Genomic DNA, 15,221 nt, shown 5'->3' with positions numbered 1-15,221 from the left:
CTTTGTATAAACACACCTTAACTTGTCACAATGCTAAATTTCATTTCATGGTTTTAGAACAGGTCAAAAAAGACGTGAGAGGTGGACTATGGGAAGAAAAATTGGAATTTAGGGAGCTATGGTGGCAAATCTCCCTTGATGCAACTAATCCCCCTGGTCTTAATGATTTTATTTCCATCATGCCACTTTTAAAGTTAAAAGCAGGAAAAATATGAACATTTTAAGTGTATTTATTATTTTAACCAGCAGATGGCAGGCTATAGTATATAAATTATATAAATTATTTTTTTTAAGTATTTCTTAAAAAAACATACTACAATACCTGATATCGATTTACACATATTCACCATTACAACAACATTTATTGTTTTTAGGTGGTTTTACACTATTTATTTGTTCATTCATTCATGTAAACAGGTCTTTGTAACAACAAAAAGGTTGGATTAGGAAGGAAATGTTTTAAAACACATGGATAAACAGGCAATATTAACTAACAATTTAACTCTTAATTTGGAGGTTGTGTTGATTAGGTAATTGTTTTTTAATAATTGTATATAAGGTCTGATTTATTCTGTAGAGGGTATCTGAAGAAGTCTGTTTGTTTAAGACGAAAACGCAATTTTGTTTTAAGGCATTAATGTGTATTGAGTTTGTTGTCGGTGTAATCCTGTGGATTTAATAAAGTACTGTTGCTGACATCCGTGGCTGTAGCAGTATTGGCATTTTACTTCGTTTTTTCTGTGCCAATTATCCTTTTTGTATTTGTGAAGTTACCCAATTAACCAGAAAAAAGCTCAAAACTGAGCCCTGTTCCAGCAGTCTTCAATCAGACAAGTTCTAACTGCACACTCCCGCTACTAGGGTGCAGGGGAACCTTCTCCAAAAAAAGATGGCCTGGATCAGTGCTCAAGTCATACAAACAAAGCTAGATTCAGCAGGCCTGAATCTGGTCCTATGCTACAGCAACAAGGTGCACCAATTTCAGAAAGAAACAGTTCAAATAAGCAGGCACAATAAGCCTGTGACCAGAAATTCCCAGTTCAGAAGGGCAGAATCCAGTGTCTCCTCCCACAAGAGTGCAGACCACAAACCTTTTTAATGTAGAATAACTGGCCTGAAGCCCAAGTGCTTAAACCAGAACTAATACACCTTTAGAATAGCAGACACTGAGCCTTCAATCAGCAATTCCCAGCTTAGAAGGATGTAAGCTACCTGTCCTGCCATATGGCCTTGATTTTAGCCTAGAGTGCTTTCATAATGGCTTTGGGCTCTGGGAACAGTGAAGGTGATTGCAAACAGCAGCACAGTAATATGATATGTGAACAAACTTGGGAGTATTCGTACTACTTGTGCAGGCCAGCAGTGATATGGTCTCCCAGTTGTTTTTTGTTATCTTCAAGCTTCTTATCCTTCTGGCCTAAATGCAGTGCTAGACGTACTGCTTTCAACAGTGAAGAGGACTGGATTCCAAAGTTCTTCAAAGCATGTAGTGTGGGGATCCTAATTGATTTGTTCACATCAAAAAATCACTACTAACTGAAAAAAGTTCTGTACCAAATACTTGTGTAGAAGGGCATGAAGATTGAAAGATTTCTCACACCACCAAATAAGGAAATTCCTGTACACATTCCTACTAATTCCACTCATCCCCAAAGTCTTGCAAAAAGAACTGAATTTGAATGCCTTCGGATGGCATTATTGATGCTTTTCGGCCTGTTGCTGTTTAGGGGTCAGCTCTCAAAAGAGGTGCTGTAGATTGTGCAGGAGGCCAGGAAGCCTAGCAGTAGGAAGTCTTATATGCCCAAATGGAAAAGGTTCTCCTTGTGGCATAATGCTAAGGGTATTTCACTAATAGAGGCTGCAAAACCCACAGATGTTCATCAGTAGATCACTGTCCCAGCAGAGTGAGCTATATTGATGGTATACTGCAAAGTATAGAATCATTGGCCAGTTTCAAAAGCTGTAGGGCATCTTCCATGCTTCCTGCCTGCTGAAAAACTTGACGAGAGTGGTATAAAATCAGTGGTTATGGTGTCAAGCCATCAGAACTTTCTTGCCGACAGTGTACTTTTCCCTGTGGGCTTTGATTGATGGACAGTCAGCTAGCACTTCTATGTTGGACAGTTAAGTATCTCATTGGGAATGCTTTACATTTTTATAATTTTTATGAGAAAAAGTATATTTTTTTTTTAGTCAAATGTTAGTGTTTGTGGTGAGGGCTGGTGTTTTGGAGGTTGCCACTAAAAAAATTTTACCTCCAGAACTTAAACTTTTTATTAAGGAAGCAAGACTAACATACATGCTTGTTAGACACTTTTTTTGTTTGTTTTTGTAGAGACTTAGGCCAGGCTTCCAGTTCTTCCCTCTGTGATTCCAAGAAGAGAAAAGTTGTGTGGGAAGCTTGGGTTTCACAGCTGGCTTTCTCTTCACTCTGCCAATGATGAGTGATGCTGCCGTGACCTTTTTGGGTACCTCGGACTGCTTAACTTCCCATTTGAAGAGTTTATTCTTTTCTGATACTGTTGCCAGAATGAAGGAGTTCTTTCAGTGGGAGAAAAAGAAATGCCAGAATCCCAGTAGATGTTGACTGTTACAGAAGAATTTTTCTCTACCTGCAGCTTTTCCTCCTTTATTTTGTCAACATTACAACAGGAAGCTTTCTTTGCAGCCAGCAGTTTGCATGGCAGCCACCTACCTTACCCCTGGAAGTCTGACATGTATGTAAGGTTCCTCAAACCCACACATTTCATTCTCAAATGCCAAGTCAGAAGCTGCATTGATTTCTCTATCAAAACACCATCTTCTACCAAATATCTTTAAGCAGCTAACCCTATTCCTTCTGAAAATGGAAAAAGCCTTTGATAAGCTTGGAGAAGAAAGTTTGTACTTCCACCAAAGCCTTCGGAATGGCAAATTGCCAGGCTGACATGACCAAGTCCTTGCAGGCTTCCCTTCACAATATTAGAGTTAATTGATGACCTCTCGTCTTCAGAAAATTAGACCTGTGTGAACGTTTTAATATTTTCTATGTCTCAAGTAGCCAGACACGCGCTATTTTTTTAATGACACTGCTGATGGGTCAGAGGTGAAATGATTTGCTTAGCCGAGTTCCCAGAATTTATTAGAGCTTGTCAAAGTTGAGCTCCTGAATGCTTCATGAACAAATGGGTATTGGCCCTTCCTCGGCTGAGATCCTTAAAAGATTTGATGAACGGGGAAGGTTGAGGGGTTATGCAAATTTTTCAACGTCATGCCAAAGTACAATAGGAAGTTTCCTTCCGTTACATGTTCCATTTATAAGAAACAGAATAAACAATCCCAGAAAAGGCACAGGCAAACAGCATTTCAGCAAACAATGTCAGGGAGGCTCAAAAAAGGAGTATCCTCACAGAACAAAGGACAGTCTAAAACGCTGACTGACTGTATGCCCCATCATGGTTCCCCCTCCCCACCCTGGCATTCCAGCAAAATTTTCCCAAAACCAAGGTCTTCACTTCCTGCCATAACAGACACATGGGTTATGTTTTTATGTCTGGTTTATAAATTCAGTTTATTTCTTCTGTACCCTTTCAGTTGTTAGCAGCTCCTAGAGTGTTCATGAAGTGCCTGTCTCCTGTAATAGCTCATCTCAAGTTGCAGGGCATTCAGATTTTTGCATATTTTGACAGCCTTATTTTTCCATATTCTTTTACAAATTGTCAGGATTCTCTGGTTTGGGTTAAAAACCTTTTCTCATTTTGGAATTTCAAGTAAACATAAAGAAATCTTCTGTCATTTCATCTGATAGGATAGTGTTTCTGAGGTGTCTCCTGAATGCCTCCCTCATGATGACTTTTCTCCCTTAGTGCACAAGGACTTTCCAAGGGAGTACCTCAGAATTCTAGGTTTCATGGCATCTACAATTGTCATGATTCCTTTGTCCCAATTATACATGAGGAAAATGCAGTGGTTTATCAGATCAGTTTGAACCCATCACCAACATCCCCACTGTCTTTTGAAATCCTAGTGTTGGGAATTATTTTGGTGGATAAATCAGTTATCTCAACCCATATTTCCCTTTTACCCTTCCAGCCCCTGTTGTCTCTGTTGCCATTGGAGGTGAAAGTTCAGGGTCTTTATCACAAATGGTCCAGATTAAAGCACATAAATGTCAAAGAAATGAAGACTCGTGTAAATGCTCTCATATATCTGAACCATCTTTGGGTTCCAGGCCCTCTATTAGTAATCACACAATGTGGTACAATAACAGGGAGTTACCAGATCCTACCGCCTTTGCAGATTTGTGATGGTAGCCTGTGAACTGACTCAACAAAATCTAACCCTCCAGGCTATTTGCATTTTGTCAGAGCAGAATGTTATTGCAGACAGGTTAAGCAGGACCAGGACAGCCCCCGACAAATGGAAGTTACACCTGGGGTTTTCCAGAAATTGAGGCAGCTGTGTGAGTAACACCTCAGGCAGATATGTTTGTCTGCATTCACAACAGCCAGTTAAAGAAGTTCTTCTCCTGGACTAATTTCACAAAGACCTGGAGGACTGATGCCCTTTCATTCCCATAGATGCAGATGTTTCTGTGTGCCTTTCCTCCTTTTCATGTGATGACCAGGGATGTTCATCATTAGATTATTTCAGTAGCTTAATTGTATGGTGTGGATCCCGTGAAGGATCTGCCCCAACTTTGTGATGTAGGGCACCTCTCCCATGCCATAGCCACTATGCTACTTGAGAGCAGTGTAAATATCATGATTAGGGTGCCAAAAGCTCAGAACTTGCCACCAATGGTCGATTTGCATTTTCCAAGGCTGGGCAGGTAAGTATCCTGTTGGGGATTACCTTCCACCACTTTCTGCTTTTTATAAAATATCTTTTTCTGTGAAAACTTGGTGTTTATCAGTGATTACTTTTATCACTTGCAGTGGTTGTCGTGGAAACTGTTTACATTTTTTTTCTGGCTTATTAGGATTCCTTGTGGGGAATCCTTTGCTAATTAACTGTTTTTATGAGGAGAACTTGTACTTTAGTCAGAATTTATAGCCATTGGGCTGTATGTATAGGTTTTGACATTTGTCATGAAGAATTTTACCTCAAAACTTTTGTGGTTTGTCATGATTTTATTTAGTTAACCACTTGTTAAATGCCAGTTACAGTTAAGTTTATGCTTTCTGTTCAGGAATTCACTGCAAAGTACTTTTTCTTGTGTGGAAATGAGTGACTTTTCTGTTTAAACTTGAATCTTAAGACTGAAGTTTCTAGTTTTGAGGTTTTATTGAACAGTTTAAGTTGTATCTTTATTGTTTAATGTTTTAATTTTACCTTACCATTTTTTCCAGTGCACTGTTGCTAAAATCTTTGTCTTAATTTTTTGTTGATGACGCCACTGCAGATAACAGTTTTAAATGGAAAAGGTCTGCCTGTTAAGCTTCATTACTGTTGTTATTCCTGACCATTTTTTTAAAAAGCCATTTTTTATTTTTTTATTTATTTTTTTTTTGAGAGAACTTAATTGAAGCATTTTTTTTTTAGAAGTACAGGCTTACTTTTTGATCAAAGCTGATTGCTGGGGACTAAGGCCCATGTGTTTCTGTGGTTGTCACTTGAAACTTTTACCTCATGCTAAAGCATCACAGGTAAGGCTCGTTAAAATTCCACTGTCTGCTTTTCAGATTCCTTCAGTGAATAGGACAGAGACTGTTGTCCTGGTAGCTTTTTTTCCCTTCTCTAAGCCACAAGAAGTAAAACATTTATTTATTTATTTTATTTTTTTTTAGAATCTTTAGTTCTGTCAAGCTTCTGGTTATCTCAGCTGCTGTTTGGTGACTCTGCTATGACCAGTCTTAGTTACTTGGAGCTCTTCTTTTTTGTAGCCTCCCTGGTGTGCCTCTTCAGGAGTCTGTAAGGATTAGGAGACAGGTACTACCTCTGTGGCTGTTTTGGATCGAGGTAATCACTTGATGGTATTGAGGAAAGAAGTGAAGTTTTTTTTTTTTTTGATTTCCCACTTGCAGAAATTCCTCCAGGATAACATTGGCCTTGTAAGTCACCCCTTTTGGGGTAATTTCCCAGCAAAAAATCCTAAAGTTTTACATGGTTTCCCCTCCTGAATGTTATAAAGGAAGATTGGCTACGATTGGTAAAAATAATTATTTAAAACCTTTCAGTTTTATTAACAGAGTTTGTTTGTTTGTTCTTTTTAGAAACATTTTCCACTCTGTCAGGAGAACCAGTAATTTACCACCAGTTCGAATTAGTTGTTAATTATGTAAGATGCGCTAATCCCACAGATTTCTCTTTTTTGAAGTCCTGGGCAGACCCTGCTGTATTTCCTCTGCCTAATTTAGCCTGCAAACAATTTACTGTAGTTATTCCCATTCCCACTGATATGGGAAGATCCTTGAAAGGCTTAGGATAAATGTTGTGTTTCTTCCACATTAGCTTTCAGAGTAGCGTATTGTCAGCCACATATGTCAAGTTGATAATATGAGAAAATGGCTAACCGTATGTTTTCTTCTCTGAAGCAAAACAATCTGTGCCCTTAGTAACCAAACACACACTATTTGTAGCCCTGTTTCTGCTTCAGCTGTTACTGGGTTAGCAGTGAGAGTTTTTGCTTGGATGTATTTTTAACATTTTCAGTGAATGTCAAATCTGAGATAGTGAATTCGTCTTTGGTTAAGAGGTACGGTTTTGCCCTTCATTGGCTAATGTCTTTAAATGTCTTGAGGAGGACATTGTTTTCGGGAATTGTCTAGTGTTTTCTTTCCCTCCTTGTCACGCTTGATGGGGAGGTTCAAGAAAGAAGGGAGAGCTCTTACTGGACTGCCTTAGCATGCTGCCATAGGAGGTAATGCCTGTTACCCCCGATCTAGCAAGCAAAGGATTTCAGCCAAGATGTTCATCGTGCATACAGCTGCAGTAATCACAGATGGGTTTTCAGCCGTCATCCAAAGTCTGGTCCGGCGTCGGTTGTCGCTCGCTACTCTTCTGGACGTGAGAGGCCAGAGAGTATATAAGACACACGCCGCGTTCTTCAGCATGCATCCCAATTTGCCTGTTGCACAGGCCCATCTTCAGGACATGCCTAAAAAAACAGATGCTAAAAATGGCTGATTTTAATATTTACTTTATCAGAGTTCATCCCCTCCTGACAACAGGCCCAGAGTGTCGAGGAAGATCTCCCCTCTTCTGATCAGGGATCCATTTTATCAGAACATTCTGATGCAGAGAACACTTCCGGATCTCCTTTGGAGGACGATGCAGTCCATTCCTTAACCTTGCACACCTTGAGGGAACACTTCCATTGGGAAGAAGACTTTCAGATTCCAAGAAAGAGACTTAGACTTAGGGAATTTCTTCAACAAGACCTCGGATGATGTCTATTCGAGGCTTTGTATGATTATCTGCCTCCTGCCTGCACTGCACCAGTCAAACCTGATAGGTATTACAGAGTACCCAGCTCTCTTCTCTCTCTTCTTCAAAAATATACTGAAACCATTTAAACAAGGCCCCAAAGGGATTAATTGAAGGCCTCCAAAGAATCCACCCACTTCCAGAGAAGGGAATTTACAAAAGGATGTACTATTTGGTACTAATGCTGAGGAGATACTATGGAAAATGGAAAAAGCCAAATCTATGCAAACTAATGTCAAAGCTTTCTTACCAACCCCACCACCGTTTAGCAGAAATTGGCCCTTCAAAAACTGTCCTTTCCAGCTACTGACAAGTCTGGGATATACAATCAACAAAGAGAAATCAAGACTAACACCATCTCAGAAAATAACCTTCCTGGGTGCCAAACTGACACAAACACCCAGATGGTATATCTTCTTACCAAAAAAAAAAACTGGCAACTCTCTCAGTACTAAAACTAAAGCAAACAGTACCAGCACCTGGTAAGGAAAAAAATGCCTGCAGGTTCTGGGATTCATCATTCTTCTTCTCTTCTAATCCCATGTGCAAAGCATAATAGGAAACTGGTGCCTAAAAAAAAATCATGGTCTCATGCTGACTCAGCACAGCTACAAAAACTCTTTGTCAGCTCAACAGACCCTACTCTCCAAGGAGGTGCAGGATGTCATTTTGGAGGCAGAAGGCCATCTACTAGAAAAGCTCCCTAAAAAAAATGCGGTTTTTTGCTGCTCTTGAAAAAAAGAGGCCAGGAGCTGAGCTGCTGAACAGTGGACTTTCCTTCTCCTCCATGGCTAAGAATATAAGACCTCACCAGCCTGGGACCTTAATTACATACTAGAAAAATTAACATTTGCCATTGTCCTGGGAAAACAGCCTTCCTTCTGGCCATCACTTCAGCTTGTAGGGTTTCTGAACCACAGGCCCTCATGGCGGTGCAGCCTCCTCATTTTCCATCAGGACAGGGTTTTCGCATCAACCCATCATTTATGCCAAGGTATCCAGGGTAGCCTTAAATCTCTTTAGACATCCATAGGCAGCTATTATTTGGACAGAACAAATTCCTTCAGGAAATCAGAACAACAAACCAGTTACAAAACAGACTTATTCCTATCATGGGAAATCTGTTCCTACAGGTATCAGATCACACTCCACCAGGGCCACAGCTACCTCTATAGCCTTCCTCAGAGGAGTTCCTACCAAATATATTTTGGAGGCAGCCACTTGGAGTTCTGTACATACCTTCACAAAACACTACCACCTGCCTTTATATTCCAGAACAAGAGCAGGCTTTGCCACTGCTGTTTTGCAGGGCATTCTGGCTCAACCCAGTTTCTCCTAGTACCTACCACCCTATGCATAGCTTTGGGACTCTACCCATCTGTGATTACTGCAGCTGTATGCACGATGAACATAGTACAGTTTTGTACCTACCATAAATGTAGATGTTCCCTCCTTCCCCACTTGGTAAAGGCATGGGGCCTAACAACCTCTTCATACTACCTGACTGGGTTATCCTGCTATGTTTTATTTGCTTGCTTCCACTGATTTTGGTTTATATTGCATTGCTTGTATATGTAGATAAGCATTATTTATGTATTGCCTTCCTTTTGGGGGCACCTGACATCTGGGGCAAGAAAGACTGAAGCACATGGCATCGGTTGTGGACCAAGACTTTAGAATTGATGGCTGAAAACCCATCTGTGATTACTGCAGCTGTATTATCACTTGAACATCTACATTTATGGTAGGTACAAAACTGTACTTTCTTTCTAGTATGATTAAAAAAAAAAAAAACTCTGAAACCTGTAACATTTTTTTTCTGTATTTTGAAACTGGTGTTATTTTTCCAAATTCTTTCCTTAGCTGTCAAGACTCTGTGGGGATATGTATGTATACGGCTGGCATTCATTTGGTCGAACGGTATCGAAAGAAAACATATACCTTCTCTTATCAAAAACCAGCTGATTGCACAAGCCTGCTGTTTTAAGTACAAGATTGGATTGTGTCAGATTTTAAGATTTATGGCATTGATTGTTTTCATGATTTCTTGGGCCAGTTTTCTCATAAGGAATCTTCTATGATTCACAAGATTTGTGTGGATCCGACTCCCCCCCATTCATTTATGCTGGAGAGTGAATCGGTGGCCTTTCATTCTAGGTTTCTGTTTGGTTCATTTACCCCTACTCATTCTGTAACCACAAAAGTAGCAGAATTGTTTTTGGAGCTGTATATAAATGGATGACGGTCCAGGGCCTGTGTACAAACAAGACGAATTTAACCACAAAAATAGATCCCTGAATCATGTTTAGTTTCCCAGCCCTTTGATAGTTATCTCAGACAACTGTTTTGTGAAGTAGTACACAAGTAAACTGGGAGAAAACAGTTCCTTCTGTCTCTGCAGACTAGCTGTGGAGTTTGATTTTTAGCTATGGCTGTTCGTTTTGGCTACTCTCATTCTGTCACAGCACATCATTGCGGATCAGCTAAGTAGAACCAAGACAAACCACAGACCCCCACCCCATGATGAGAATTGCACTTGGGGTCTTCCAGGGATAATGGCATCTGTGAGGAAACCCCTCAAGTAAATTGTTTACCTCCAATCAAAAAAGCCTGTTAAATAAAGTATTGTTCTGATTTAGGTTCCTAGGTATATACTAGGTTAAAGATGACCAGAGCCTTTATAAGCCTTGCAACCCAACCATTTATTAGGGGGGGGTATGTTAAGAAGTTTCCAGCGGTTTTGTGGAAGGGTATGTTAGTGTGACCATTACCGAAAGCCTCTGTCTGTCAGAGACATAGGGTCAAACCTGGGGTGAAATTCAGATTTCCCATCCATTGGTCAAGGTTATGCTTAAATAGGGTTAGGGATGGACTCTGCTTCACATGGATAGAGAGGCTGTTCCACAGCATAGGGATGCTCTGACACACATTTGTCTCACCGTGTCTTATGTCACAAGCAGAATTTAAATCCTTGGTTCTAGTGGTTCTGATGCTGTTCGTTTTGCAGATGTGCAAAAGGTCCATCAGAGCTTGCATCTGAGGGATACCTTGTATGCCAGACATAGATCGCCTCTCAGTAACCTATATGAGGCCTAGTATAGAGATAGGGCATTAAGGCGATCCGTGTAGGACAGTTTTTTATACCCTGGATCCCTCCTGGTAAGGAACGTTTGTGGGTGTTCAACTGTTGCAACTGTCAGGTCAGGTATATGTCATAGGGGGCATTATTATACTCAGTGATGGGTCTGATAACCACCAGCTAAGGTGGTACTATGACTTCTTTGACCTTGATGCCGTTCCCTTACTTATAGCTTGGGCAACGTCCACAGAGGTTTCTCACTAAAAGCATACAGGTCGTAAGTAACTTATCCTATATAGACCACCTCAAAGCCCTGTCCCTGTATTCTGTCTCCTGCTGGCTGAAGGGAGCTCTATGCCTGGCATACAAGGAACTGTTGAATTCAACCCTGTTGGACCTCCTGCATGTCTGCAAAACAAACAGCACCAGAATTACCCATTCTAAAGACATAAACCTTGTATGTGTTATAAATAGGACCGGCTGGAGAGATGGGTGTGCATTCCAGAGTCTGTGCCTTCTCTGGAACAGGCTCCCCATCTGTGTGAAACAGAGCTCCTTCCTAGCCCAATACAGTTGGATAGGGAACAGGAAGTTTATCTCTGGTTTGGCATCTGTCTCTAATGGACACAGGCAACCTGTAAATGGTTAATCTCACAGGCCCCTGCTTGTCAGTGTTTCACCTCCCAAACCCTATTTACACTTACTAAAGGTACTAGAACTTGTCAGAGATTTGGGATGCACGGCTAGTCTTATAAAAGCCCCAGTGATCATTAGCCTAGTATACCCACATGAGCATTTGATCACTGCTGCAGTAGCCTTTGCTGTATAGGTTATGTCCTACACAAGTAGTAGCAGCTGGTTAGCTTCCAAAGCTTAAGGGCAACTTCAGCACACCCAGACTGCTGACAGCTTGGGCAAAGCTGTAGAAAATCAATGGTCTGGATGCCAAACCCTTCAGAGCTTTATTGCAGGCTTTTGAGGCCTGCTAGTGTTACTCCATTGCTAGGCAGATAAGTTCCCTTCATGAGTGTATTTTATGACTGAAACCTTTTCTTATTCAGTGAAATTGTGGTTTTATGGTTGGCGTTTAATTTTTATTAGATTGTCACATGACTTTTCAGCCAGTTGAAAGAAAGTGCTTATTTAGTTTTTATGTCAACATGTTTTTAGAAATGTTAAGTGTTTTGTGAGAACTTTTATTAAATTGTGTTTAGAGGCTGGGGTAGGGGGTATGTGTGTGTTGGGCTTTTGGTGTTTTTGTGGTGAAAATGCATACACTTTTTATTGGCTCCTACTGTAATTTGTACCCAAACTTCAGGCCTCATTTTATTGCCTTTATCATGGAACAGCATGGTTCTTCCTTCTTTCAACACCAAAAAAAAAAAACAAAACTTCCAAGACAGCCTTTGTCCCTTCAGCAAGCTGTGAATTTGCATCAGATGCAGATGGGTGACCGTGCTGTGGCCATTTCTGGTTCCTCAGACCACTCCTCTTCCTTGTTTTCCTCTGATGTAATCCCTTCAGCTGCCATGGACTAGGGGTTCAGACATGTCCTCTGCAGCTGCTGGAGTGTCCTTAGTGGGCATAGTAGGACCACTTTTTGTCAGTTTTGTAGGAAGGAGTAGAGAATGCTTCTCTGCTTCATCATACTGGGATGACTATTCTCCAGGATGATGTATCTGACAGGAGTTTCTACTTCTCTAGAGAGTCGTATTAAAAAGAAGCAGAAAGTTAAACATTTATCTTCCCCATCTGTTTAGCCAAGGGTGATTTATTGGTCTTGGTTCAGGGTTTGGTTTAGGCTGTTGACACCTCTCATTCTGGTTTTACTGGTACATAAAGTATTTCTTTTTTTTAAGGTTTCCTAGTGTGATAAAAAGGAAAATTATTGTGAGTTAGCAACTTCTGTTTCTCCTCAGGAGACAGATTCTGGTTCAGGGGAAAAGTATTTCTTCTGATTGCCCCCTGGGAGAATTTTCTGTTTCTGAAACCATATCAGGGTTGAACCAGTTGTTTCACTGAAAATATTATAACATTCTAGTGTCTTTGAAAAATTGTTATGATTTATAGCAAATAGAATTTCCTTAACCCATTCCTTTTCTTCCTCCTGTTCCAGCTTTAGCGATAATTTTTTTTATAGCCTATAACATGCATGACAGCTAACCTGGAGTCCCTAAGAAGGCAGATAGAAAGCTGCTCAGACTTGCATGTTTTTATTTTCTAATCTTAGATCTGACCCTGTAGTTATTTCCTCAGCAAATGCTGCTGCAACTAAACATTTAATAAATGTTAATCTCACTTCTGAGGAAAAATCTACTCTGATTATGCTTCTTGCTTCTGTGTCGCAAATGGCCAAACATTCTTTGTGTGCTTATGACAGTACTGATACCATATCCAGAGCAGCTGCTACTGGAACTATTATGAGAAGGTCTGCATGGTTGCATTGTCAAAATTTACCTGAGAATATATAAGCTAAAATTTTGAATTCCCATTTGGATAGGAGGTTGTTTTGGACCATCTGCTGCTGAGGTTCTGAAAAAGTGAAACAAGAGAAAAAATTATTCAAGTAGTGAATTTTTCAACCTTCTTTCTCCAAAATTTTTAAAGGGTTTCCTTTTTCCTCAGGACCTTTTTATAAAAAATCAAAATTCTGGCAAGCAAACATTCAAAAAACAGTGGCAAGACGTTTTCAAAAAAGGAGGAGCTTCTAAGAAATCAGTGAAGTCCAATAAATCTGATCTGCAAATTGAAGCTACCTGCCCTGGTAACCTTTGACATCTTCCCCATTTTCTCTTTTCCAACAGATGTCAGATAAAGGGGTTCTGAAAGTGCTCAAACAGTGGTACATATAGTAGTGGGAATCCCTTCCTCCTTTTAAGGTGGTTCCTTCTCATCCACTTGACCAAACATTTTTCACTCCTGTCATTCAGAATCTACTGACTGGGGATAAACAAAACCTGTTCTTTCATTGACTGGAAACAAGTTTTTATTCAAGTGTGTCTAGCACCATAGAAAGAGGCCTCATAGAGACCAGTCCTAGATCTTTCCACTCTGCTTATGAAAGTCCCAACGTTCAAAATGCTATCCTTTTTAAAACTGTTACTCTTATCCCCCATTCTGTCTTTTGATAACTCTCTCTCTCTCTCTCTCTCTCTCACTTGGGTAAAAAAAAATCCTCCCCAGACTGAGTTTCTAGGAGAACATTCAAAAAAGTCTTGTTTGACTCCTTACCACAGGATTATATTCTTGGGGCATCTCCCAGGTACTTTAGTCAGAGATTTTCTTTCAGAGGAAAATGATCTGTGTATAGACCTATTCCTAACTTTTTCCACTCTGTCCACAACATCATCAATGGAATTTCTCATAATATTAGAATTTGTGGCAACCATGGTTCCTCTCACCAGACTTCACATAAGAATAATTTGATGGTACTTAAAATCAGTTTGGTCCCAACATCAACACCCCTTGAATTTTCAAATTTATTTTTGGGATTTTGTAGCAAAGGAACTGTTTTGGTGGAGACCATTTGTATCTGATCCCAGGACTCCCATTTCCCTTCCTGCTCCAGCACAGTAACTACAGACACTTGAGGCTTTGTTTGGGGAAGCTGTCTGCATGGAGGTAAAAGTGCAGTGTCTTTGGAAAGAAACTGATGGACCAAAACACACTAAAGAAATGTTGGCAGCCATAAGTGCACCCAACTTTGTCATCTGTGGTCCCTAGGATCTTACAAGTGATTAGACACCACAGTGATGTGGTACTAAAATGGGGGGGGGAGTCTAGATTTTATCCTGTATGCAGGTTAGGCATAATATCTTGCTTAGATGCAGCAGTATATTGCAGTGTCTCTACAGGCTGCTTACATTCCATCAAAGCAAAACATCATTGCAGACAAGCAGAGCCAGGACAGACCCTCACAAATGCAAATTGAATCAGTTGATGTAGCTGTGGGTAGCAGTTCAAACAAATCTTTTCATCACCATTCACAACAAACAACTCTCATATTTCTGCTCCAGGACTCTTTGCAAGAAACCTAGAAAATAGATGCATTCTCATTTCCTTGGACAGGAATATTTCTTTGTTTTAACGCTAATATCCAGGGTCATTCTGAAGATTCAGAAGGACTTTCAAAAGTTCATTGTGGTGACTCCCTTTTGACCCAGGCAGTCATGGATGTTCTCATATTTAATGTTACAGTAGTGATTCTTGGGTCTTCCTGACATGTAGAAGCCCACTACCGGCCCAGTTTACATCATGCCTAGCCAACAGATTTCCGAGAACCAATTTGTGGACATCAAGATATAAGAGAAGTGTCCAACACTGTCTTAATTCTTTTTAGACTTACAGTCTAATGTTTATAGTCTGTTGGTGGGTTAATTTTTTCTAGTGTTTTTCGTACAGTCTGCTTACAGGTAAGTACCCCGTTGGGAAATTGTCTTTTGATTAAGGTTTAGAAAGGTCAATAACTGCTTGAAGTATAGGAAGCAAATCCCGCATAAAGATTCCAATTGTTTTTGTTTTTTGTTTTTTCATTGTTTGGGGCCTCAGCATGTCATTTCTAGTTGTCAAGATTGTGTTAAGTTTCGTTGCAAAACCTTAAAGTATAGGGCCAAAGTCCTTGCAGTCCTCATGGATTCTTCAAGCCCAGTGCCACACTCTTCTTTGCACATGTCTACTTCTGCTGGTTCCCTGTCTAATAAATGAAAAGATAAGAAAATGAAAGACATTGCAGATG

Source organism: Protopterus annectens, chromosome 11.part0 (assembly GCF_019279795.1).
Source record: "Protopterus annectens isolate FY-2018-M chromosome 11.part0, PAN1.0, whole genome shotgun sequence".
NCBI classification, from domain to species: Eukaryota; Metazoa; Chordata; order Ceratodontiformes; family Protopteridae; genus Protopterus; species Protopterus annectens.
Note: the sequence above shows the minus strand (reverse complement) of the source record.